The sequence below is a fragment of the Macrotis lagotis genome, chromosome 5, assembly GCF_037893015.1.
Source record: "Macrotis lagotis isolate mMagLag1 chromosome 5, bilby.v1.9.chrom.fasta, whole genome shotgun sequence".
Lineage (NCBI taxonomy): Eukaryota > Metazoa > Chordata > Mammalia > Peramelemorphia > Peramelidae > Macrotis > Macrotis lagotis.
In genome coordinates, this window is record NC_133662.1 from 186,447,361 (window position 1) to 186,458,737 (window position 11,377).

Sequence of the window (11,377 nt, forward strand, 5' to 3'; positions counted from 1 at the left end):
GTCAAAGCCCTTGTTTCTTAGTCTTTATTATCCCAACAGAATTGCTTCTCTACATCAAGGAGAGCGTTTGGGCACTAGTGTCCTCAGTTCATGTGCTCAGGAATGAAGTCTCTCGTAGAAAGACTATGTTTCTTTAGGATCCTGGATTTGAGGAATTCCCATTTGCTTTCAGCTGTAGCTAGAGGGAAAAGTGGATAGAGGGCCAGGCCTGGTGTCTGGAGGAACTGAGTTCAAATATGACCTCAGACACTTCCTCTCAATGTAACCCTGGGAAAATCATGGAACCCTGTTTGTCTCAGTTTCATCATCTATATCATGAGCCTGGAAGGTAAATCATTGGCCACTCCCTTATCTCTGCCTAGAATCCCAGATGGTTATCTAAACAAATGGCTGAGAAGCTTGGTGATTCCCCTCAATCTAGAGCAGCATGTTTATCATTCTCCCACTTCTCCAGAAGGCACTATAGCTATTTGGAGCATAATCCATACCTGTTTTAATTGTTTGAAATTTGTATTTCCCCTTGTCTTAGTCTTAATTATTTGGGACATTTCTTCTTTTGAAGTTTTGAGTACTTTGCACTACTTTTGAGAAAAAAATTGTCTACCATACTTTGCAGATATTTTCACACAATACCTAGCTTAACCTCTGGGAACCAAGCATTACTTCCATGCCCCAAAAAGGAACATGACTTTATTGAAATCTTCAATTAAAACATATTCCTACTGAAGATTCTCAGTAAATTTTTGTTAGTTGTTTAATCCAGATATTTTGATGCCTTCAAGTGTCTTGATCCAAACTAGAGCTCTCATACCTTCCATTCCTTGAATTACCATTCCAATGAATCCTAAAACTCAGTCCTCTGGCAAATGAAGTCATACTAATTTCCAAGCTGATACCCTCTGTTGATACTAGGCCATTATGAGATAGAAGTGTTGGAGTGCTGACTCTTTAGTCAGAAGTTTGTTTAGGGTCTTCTGTGGAAAGGTTCTTGGAAAGGAACTGTTCTATCATCTGTCAATTTGGGCTGCAATTAACAACATCTGTTTTCCTACCTGGCCTTTCATTGTTTCCATCAATTTAATAAATTTTTGAATATTGGATTTTCAAAGTAATGATAAAGTTAGAAAGAAGCTAATTTATCCTGGGACTTTGTGCAGTTTTATTTCTGTTGATATGTATGAACCAAGCAACTGAGATCCTTTAAATGTAAGAACTCATTTCCATTTAATGCAATAATTACTTTTCAAAGACCAAATATATGCCCTATAAGCTACTAGATGTCAACATGCATTCACATTGACACTGTGATTCTGTATTATTACAAAGAGAGCTGAAAACTCTTCACAAGAAGACAGTTTCACAAGGAGAAGACCATAGCTTATAATATCTCCTTTTCCAGTTAATAGAACAGAAGAACCTTTGGCAAATCAATTAAAAATATGAAAGTGAAGTGTTTACTCTCACAGAATAAAGGCTATATACACAGCAGCCAGAAATAAGTATAATGCTACTTTACATTTATACAGTCTTTCATTTATTTTGTAAAGGGAAGAGACAGGAATGTGAATATCAGGTTGGACTCAAACCAGATGTGTGATCACTGGCAAATTATCATCATAATCACCATTAAATATTTATACAGAATTTTGAGGTTTACATATCACTTTACATACATTATCTCATTTAATTTTGTAATTCTTCAGTGCCTTATAAACAATAATGGGATATATCAATGTAATATTATCTCTCCACTATCTCATGTTTTCTCTATAACAGTTTTGAGAGATAAAGCTTCCCCCACCACCCTATTTCATAAATATTATGGAAGATGAAATTCAAAGGAGTAATTTGCCTATTTTCATGCAGTGTTATAACCAAGTCATTTTGCCATTGTTGCTATTGTCATTTCAGTCATATCCAACTCTTCATGACCCCATTTGAGGTTTTCTTGGCCAAGATATTGTAGTGGTTTGTCATTTTCCTTCTCTAGCTCATTTTACAGATGAAAAAACTAGGGCAGTTAAGTGACTTGGACCAGAATCACACAGTTAGTAAATGTTTGAAACTAAATTTGAATTCATGTTTTCTTGATTATCTAGTGCACCATCTAATTGTCCTAAAGTCAAGTCATGGTCATGGTATAATGAAAAGGGTAGGAAAATGACTGTTAAAAGTCTTGTGTTTGAGTCCTGTCACTGTCATCTATGATAGATATGATCCTGAGCAAGTAACTCTTCCTGAATTTCTCTTATTTTATTTGCAAAAGATATTATCTATCCTAAATATCTCTCATTTTTTGAGATTCAGTAAAATTATAATATTAACATATATATATATATATATGTATATAATTCATTATCTCACTTAAATCACTAGCAACTCTAAAAGTTAGATTCTGCCAGATTTGTAAATCCAATATTACATGTCAAAACTTTCTTGTTCTTAGTAACATGCCAAGACTGGTTCAGAAGAGGTACCAAAACCCAAATATTCTTTACTTGAAATCCAACATATTATTCACCACTACCTCTCTACATATGGGAAGTTTTGAAAACTGAAGTGCTAAATATATGTAAAGTAATGTAACTTAATGTTCTAACACTCTAAACTCTGTGATTGTACCACATTGACTTAGTAAGATTGAATATGATAATGTATTCTCTTTATTATTTCATTTTTGCATCCACTACTGCACAGAGCTTTAGATTCATAGTATCATAGAATTAGAGATTGAAGAGACCTTAGGGAATGTACAGGAATTTGTCTGTTTTCTATCCAAAAACTTAAAGTCCCATCCTCTTATTTTGTAGAAAAGGAAACTGAAACCCAGAGAGGTTGAGTGACTTGTCCAGTCAGAGGGACATAGGTAGTAAATGACCAAGACAGAATGTGAATTCAGATCCAAATTCAATACTCTTTACAAGACACCATTTGACCTCAATAAGACCTATCATTATTTCCATTTTTGTATCTCTCACCAGGACAAACCTACTCCTTTATCTTCTCAACTCTGTATCTCTCCCATACACCTATTGGTTTTCCAATTTTAAATGTTTCTTTTTACTTTACCATAATAGGTACTGAATAAATCTGTTGAACTTTGGAAGAGTGGATGAATAAATGGAATAAAGATATGATAATCTTTCAAGTGAAGTCACACTCCTTCCACAGTTAACTTCTCTGAAACTTTATTTCCTCTCTTCTTCTTCACAATCATTCTTCACACTCCAACCCATGTACACATGGAGAAACAATTCTTTCTTTGTAAACATAACAGCAATATGAAACAGTTTTAAGAATGAGGGAAACAAAACACATTTTCCTAGCAGATCCACCTGAGAATTCTCTGGGTCTAGGGAAGATTCATCCTCATGTGTCACAGAATCTTGTGTAAAACAGGAAAGAAGGAGCCAGGACAGCTACATCTGCTCTCTCAAGCCAACATACTCCAGATCTCTGGAGTTCTGAGCTTCACAAGTGGAAACAGAAATTGGAGAGGGTACAAGTTCCTAAACCAGGGTGGTGGAAAGAGAGAAAGAGGGAAACAAAAACCATCATATTGTAAGAAAAATAGCATTCTTGCCATGAGATTTCTTCCCAATGGTCTAAGGCACCACTACTTCCAGATGACAAGTCTCAGATTCCACTAAGGTAGTATCTATTATCATGGGAAACCAGGGATGCCCTTACTTAAGTAAGACTGAGACTGACATCACCTTTCAAGATGTTTCCATGGGCTAGAGTGTGTGAGGTCTCCTAAGCTTAGTTTATAATTACAGGACTGTGGGCCAAAGTACTCATATGCTCAGCTCAGACTCTAGCCCCCACTTTCCCTGGATATTAAAAGTATTATTTTCCCAGACAGTGCTATGCTATTTGAGGAAGTCTGAAGATTACTAGGAATTCAAATTTTTTTGCACTTACTCAGCAAGAAAATAAATCACATTTTCAGACCTGATTGAATTCCAAAAATGTTTTCCCCAACTATTCCTACTAGTCTATATTGAGGCATTGTTGAGTATGGTGGGAGTCTGATGACCTGTTAGGAAATTTTCTGGTATTTGGCCAGGCTGGTTTTCTCTTTCTCCAGTCAAATCCTTTCTTCCCTTTGGGAGAATTCTATTTGAGGGAATGCAGTTTCTTCTCTCCTTCTACCATTCACTAAACCAAGTAAGAACAGTAACAAATACATTTAAATGGCTTCATCTGGATGAATGAGGTCCTCAGGTGAAGGGTGAATAAGAATTTTGATGGGCAAATGTTTATCTATTGGGACCAGGGCTTCTCCATAACAAGATAATATAGTTCAAACTGGAAGGAACATTAGAGTTATATCATCCAATTTCCTCATTTAGAAAGGAAATTGAGGCCCCAAAAGGCTAAATGAGACCTAAGGTCTCATACATAGTCATTAAATAGCAGACCTGGGATTTGAATTTGGAATTCTCTGACCACAAATCTATCACTGAGTGGTAGGTATATACACATACATAAATTATACTAGTATACAGGTTAGGGATGAAGAAGTATGGATGCAGGGAAGGACTCCAGACAAAGAATTTGTTCCAGTTTAGAGACAAATATGGGTTGTGTAAAGGAATAGTGGAAGAAAGAAATGATTGAAAGGAAAAGAGTCTTAGAATCCTATTTGATTCATGATTCTGCTTAACATATTCTTTAGATTTTCAACTATCTGATGTGACCAAAATGCCATCCCTCCCTCTAAGGAATATTCTTGCTCCTTCTTCAGTCTCTCTCACCTCCATTGTCCAGGATCATCAAATTGGATTTTTTGGGTTCAAATCTTCATTGAAAATTAGAACATATTCCATTCAAGGAATGGCCTGGTTGGATAAGTTTTGCAGAGACAAGGGAAATTCACCTCTGAGATTTGAATTGTAGGCTGAAAAAGTAAGATTTAAAAAAGGAGTTAAACAAAAAAAAAAAAGGTCAGTCCTCCAAATAAATTGAATTTGTTGATTCTATTCAGAGACTTCCAAAATCTAAACTGAATCAAAATAATTAATGATGTCACCTGCTAACCAAATCCCATCCCCCAAGCTCAGGAACCAACTGTTCCAGGATTGATGGAATTTAGGTCTTGCAAGTCCAGCTTTAGATTTGATTTATATCACCTGCCCCACATTCAATTCATTGCTGTTCCTAAGGCTATCATTGTGCAATCAGAGATAAAGAGACTGGATCATATTAGTGGGAAAAGTTCTAGACTTGGGATCAGAAGATGTTGTGCTTAAATCTTGCCTCTAAAACTTGTTGTGTGAGCTTGGACAAGTCATCTCCTTTTTTTAGATTCTACTTCTATAAAATTGCATCATCTTCCCCAACTGATAAATGGTCAAAAGATATGAACAGGCAGTTTTCAAATGAAGAAATTGAAGCTATATATTATGAAAAATGTTCTGAATCATTACTGATTAGAGAAATGCAAATCAAAACAACTATGAGGTATCACCTCACACCTATCATATTAGCTAAAATAACAAAAAGGGAAAACAATCAATGTTTGAGAGGTTGTGGAAGGATTGGGACAATTAATGTGCATTAATTATGTGCATTAAAAATTGTGCATTAAGCACTATTGGTGCTGTGAACTAATCCAACCATTCTGTAGAGCAATATGGAATATGCCCAAAGAGCAATAAAACTGATCAAAACCTTTGACCCAGCAATACCAATACTAGGCCTATATCCAGAAGAAATCATAAAAGATGCACATGTTTCAAAATATTCATAGCAGTTCTTTTTGTAGTGGCAAAGAATTGGAAATTGAGGGGATGCCCATCATTTGGGGAATGACTAAACAAGTTATGTATATGAATATTACAGAGTATTATTATTCTATAAGAAACTATGAATGGTCAGATTCTAGAGAAGCATAGAGAGAATCACAGAACTGATGCTGAGTGAAGGGAGCAAAACCAAGGGAGCATTGTGCACATTAACAATAGTCTTGTGAGTTGATCAGTTTTGATGGATGCAGTTCCTCTCAGCAATTCGGAGAGCTAGGACAACCCTGGGAGACCTGTTATGGACAGTGCTATCCACATCCAGAAAAAGAGGGAAAACTACAGGATCTGAATGCATACTATTTTCATTTTTTAAAAATCTCTCTCTAATGTTTTTCATCCCTATCCCGTGATTTTCTTTCTTTTCCCTTAATCCTAACTAGTCATACAGAAAATGACTAAAATGTAAATGTTAAACACAAATGTACATGTACAATGTTCACTAGACTATTTGCCTGCTGAGGGGAGGGGGAGGGGAGGGAAGGTAGAAGCAAATTATGTTACATATGTGTGTGTATGTGAATGTTGAAAAACTTTCACAATTTTATTATTGGGAAAATAAAATGTCAATAAGAAAAACTGCATCCACTACCTCATGTAGCAGGTATCTCATGTAGAAGCCCAAAACATGATGAACTTTAATTATTTTTTTAAAGGCAAGTAGGAGGGGCAGCTAGGTGGTGTAGTGGATAAAGCACTGGCCCAGGAGTCAGGAGTACCTGGGTTTAAAGGTCTCAAACACTTAATAATTACCTAGCCGTGTGGCCTTGGGCAAGCCACTTAACCCCATTTGCCTTACAAAAAAAAAAAAAAGGCACGTAGGTATTAAAGACAAGACAGAGTCCTAAACTTGAATATCAGAAGATTTGGTTTCAAATGCCCCAGAAACTTCTTGCCTGAGCAAAGCATTTTAACCTCTCAACTTTGGTTTTCTTATTTATATTTCCCATGATATTATTTCAGAGGGTTGTATTTAGTATTAAATGAGACTTTGCAATTAAATGAGATATTTTGCCAATGTTAAAGTTCTATATAAGTAGTTTTTGTAGTTCAGTCATATCTAACAATAGTTGGTGACCCCATTTGGGGATTTTTGGCAAAGATACTGAAGTAGTTTGCCATTTCCTTCTCTAGATCAATTTAGAATTGAGGAAACTGAGGCAAACAGGATTAAGTGATTTGCCCTGAGTCACACATTTAGTAACTATCTGAGGTCAGATTTGAACAGATGGGATAGATCTAGATGGGATAGACTCTAACCACTATACCACCTAACTACCCCTATATAAGTGCTAGCTATTATCATCAAAAGAATAGATAAGAGAAGGTACCTCAATTCCTTACCTTTGCAGAGATATGAGGTCTAAGATTTGGAACATTTCATGTATTTTCAGATTTTACTGGTTTTGCTTTTTTTTCTGTACTTCATTTTTTTACCTTTAAAAATATTCTTTGTTAGATGTGATAGCTCCCTGAAAAAGATAATGGGTTGGGATGAAGGGAGAAATTTAGATAATGTAAAAATAAAAGCTAAAGTAACTAGGTGGTATAATGGATAAAGTCAGGGAAGTCAGGAAGACTGAATTCAAAACCAGCTTCAGTCATTTAGTTCTTTGAACCTGTGCAAATCACTAAATCTGTCAAACTCATCAAGGATCAAATGAGATTATATATGTATGCTTACACACACACACATACACACACACACACACACACATACACACACACACAGACACACAGACACAAAGTGCTTTGCAAATCTTAAGTGCCTATATAAAATTAGCTTAAGACACTATATGAAATAAGTCATTACATAAAATTAAGTCACTATAAAATTATCATTATTTAAAATCAGCTAATGATCTTCCATTATTTTGTATGTCCGTAAGACAGTAATCACTCATTTTTATGCTTCACTATGTGTATCTAGCAGAATAAATAAGAAGCAGGTGCCATTCTCCAGTTCAGAAAAGCTTTTTATCCATTTGAGAAAAGGATGTGGTCTGATTTGTAGAAGAGAAGGGGTGGAGTAGAAAGAGGAATTGTTTGTTTGTTTGTTTAAATGTCTATTTCCATTCTACTATTTAGAACCCAGAGTTCTGATTTTGGGAAAAGTTCCTGTTCTTTCTGCTTAATTTAAAGTCCATAATAAATAACCAGTTATAGAAGGGTCCTGTTGGCCTCTTGTTGGAATTTATGTTTTTAAGGATGTTTTTTCTCTGGCTCACCCTGTGGAAGCAGTTGTTTTGGCTTCTTCCTCAAAGTATCTGTTTAGCCTTTCCCCTCTCCTGAATCAAGTCCTTTTGGAAGCTTCTGGTGGGGTGCCCCAGCATTCCTTGGTGCTCCTACCCATCCATTCCCCCTTTGCCCTTATTTGCATCCAAACCCCTCAGCACAACTCAAAAACTACTAATCTGTCCAAGAGGATATTTCAAACAACCAATAAACTTGTCTACACCAATAATTAGCACTCCATGCTTTATCCATAGCCTAATGAAACTGTATGTTGATATATAGGCATTTTGTCATTTTCAGACTTTCTACCACTTCCTCTGGGATAGTGTTTATGGTTTTAATAAGATTTTTTTATTTATACCATCTGGGAAGCCTCAGGTGTCACAGGTATTGAAAAGTGGATTTATACCCATCTCCTGATTGACAAAAGCAGGACTGACTGCCTCCAGGCTCTCCTGTCAATAAAATTTAGCCAGTCTTTTCTTAAAGGATTTTGCCTCAACATGAGGGTTTAAACTGGAATGTGATCAATCTTTTTACCTTAGATTCAGGTGTCTTAAATTAACCCCTCCATGTGTTTTCATTTCAAGTTTCACCAACCTAGTGCTAAAGGACCACCGACCAATCTCAGGGACTGCAGACTTGGACACCTTTCCTTCCCATCTATGAACTCTATTTTTTTTCTGCCACTGTTTCAATGATGAATTCCTAGCTACTGGACTTGAAAGAGGGGTTCTGTGCTAAGTCACCAGCCTCACTTTCTCTTCCAGATCCATCTTGATCCAGGGGCTAGCCTTGGGTCAGAATGACTGGAAATACCCCTGGATGTGAGGCAATCAGGAATAAGTGATTTGTCCAGGGTCACATGCTAGTTAGTGTCAAAAGTCTGAGGCTGGCTTCAAACTCCAATCTTTCTGCTTCCAAGGCCAGTGCTCTACCCACTGCACCATCTAACTGCTCTTATGAACTGTGCATTATAGGTTCACTTGCTTAATGATGAGAAGGTAACTAGAGGAGCTTTTTTTGGAGTAGGTAACTCAATGACGTGGAAAGTCCCCCAGTTATTTTGGTTTTCCCTCCAGATCTTATCATCCTTCTATTGCCAACTTGGGGAGATGAACATGAGCACTTGGCCAACAAGTAGCTCTGGTTGCTGGTCTTTCTACCAGTCCATGAATGTGCTCTTCAGGACCTCCTGAAAAGTCAAAATAGGTCTGTCAAAGTCTGCTCATTAGCTCATTTGCTGTATTCTATATAGACCTTCCTGAGGGGTCAAGGGCAAGATCTATCAACCAATGAGATTCTGTATTTCTAGTTGACTTTAACTATATTTTGTGTGTGTATCAAGCATTATAAAACTAAGACTCTAGAGGAAAAGGGCATCTCAGATCATGAAGAAGACCTGAAGTCTACTTCATTAGAAAGGGGTTTTAATAAAGTGTTTTATTGTAGGTTGAACAATTTTTAACCCCACAATGGGGGCCATTCCTACAGAGAGTTAACTAACCTTTCTGACCATCGATTGATCAGTGGCATAGCTATCACCAGTTTTTAAGGCTAGACTCAGATCTAAGAAGCATCATTAACCTTTGGAAATCAATACTTTTAACTCTGGAAGCTAATGATGACTCCAATCTGGCATCTTCTTCCCACTACTTGCTTGCATTGGTCTTCTTCTTGCCTCTCTTCATTCCTTTCAGAATTTGGATTAGCAGCAATTTGAATAGTCTGTCCCACTGGATCAAGTCCAAAGGTTCCCCAGAAGTTGGGGAATGCAAAGTCAGCAGGAAGTTCCTTGGCTTCTCCCCCTATGCACAAGCTTCTGTGGACAGATCCAAAACATAGAGTTTCATTCATAAAGCACTTTGAAAAATTAAAGCATTTATATAAATGTCAGCCTTTGTTATTATTGCTGCTAGCCTCGGGCAATCAAGTCACACATGGGTTGACAATTCTTTGTCACTTTCATTTCAAACTATCTCCTTATAAAAATTGTCCTGCTACAAGGAAAATGTAGGCCTGCAGGATAAGATGCTGAGAAACAAAAGCAGTGTGAATTCTTACTGGCCATATGCTCCTGCTACAAGGTTCTAGATTTTCCCTAAGTCAGACCCCTTGGTGAAGCAGAAAAAGTGAAGGCAGTCAGAGGAAATAATCAAATCTGAAAATGGTAGAGTGGCTGTGAATGTGCAGGCAGGCAAGAGTTTATAGGACTTAGATCCAGAAGGGACCTAAAAAATCATCTAGACCAGTGTCCTCATCCTAGTTCTACTCAGGATGAATTAATGGATGAAAAGCTGTAATAAGTACTAATTTGGAGCATAGATGGAATTTGAACTCAGGTCCTCTGAGGCTCCATATTCTAAGGTCAGTATGTTTCCTTTACCATCCTTCTCATTTTGCAGATTAGGAAACTGAGGCCTTGAGAATTAGAAATTTCTGAAGCAAGTGGTAAAACTAACATATATTTTCATATATGTTTTCATATCTTTAGAAGCCAGTTTAGTACTCTTTCTAGATAAAGACAGGCAAAAAAGAGGTTTTTCCTGTTCAATTAAAGCTTTGGGAGAAGATGTGGATCATCCCTAATTTATCTTTTCTACTTTTAGCAGGCAACTTTAGCAGGCAGAGCATAGAGAGAATACTGAGTTTGTAACTAGGAAGACTCATTCTCATAAATTGAAATCCAACCTCAGACACTCACTAACTGGGTGATCTGAGCAAATCATATAACCCTTTTGACTTCAGCTTCCTCATCTGTAAAATGTTGATCTCAGGTCTTCCTGATACCTGGCTCCTCCATCCACTGCTCCATCTAACTGCTCTGTGTTGGATTATGTTGCACACTGGACTAGGAAAATGACTTTAGCAGCTGTGCAGTAGATGGTTTGCAGTAGAGAAATGAATTAAGAAGCTTTTAGCAGCAGTCAATCTGAAAAGAGATAAAGGATTGAATTAAGATAGTATCTGGAAATGGAAAGAGAAAAGGTTGGATGTAAAAGATATTGTAGAGTTAGAAATGGCAAGATCTGGCCCTTCCTTGTATCTGGGGAGTGGGAGGAGGGAATCAATAACTCCAATGACTATAGGAAAATGGTTGTGCCTTTGGTAGAAATAGGGACATTTAGAAGAGGGATAGGTTTGAGGGGGGGAGGTAATGAATTCAGTTTTGAATATGGTGAGTTTGAGAAATCTCCACAGTATCTATTTTGAAACATCTAATAGGCAGTTAGTGATTTGGTCCTGAAGCTCAAGGAGAGACTGAGGCTGGTTATATAGAACATGGTTTAGAGAATTTTTGGCTATTTGATTTCCATACAATCCCACCCACTTAG

At 36.9% G+C, this 11,377-nt stretch overlaps 1 long non-coding RNA gene across 1 annotated transcript; it reads right to left on the reverse strand.

Annotated features, from left to right (window-relative positions):
* Positions 1 to 4,765: 4,765 nt before the first annotated feature.
* Positions 4,766 to 10,970, reverse strand: LOC141489989 (uncharacterized). The gene is made up of 4 exons (XR_012469043.1): positions 10,833 to 10,970; positions 9,630 to 9,864; positions 7,152 to 7,279; positions 4,766 to 4,903 (listed from the first exon to the last, which is right to left on the reverse strand). It is a non-coding gene; the product is annotated as an uncharacterized LOC141489989 (long non-coding RNA).
* Between the last annotated feature and the right edge of the window lie 407 nt (positions 10,971 to 11,377).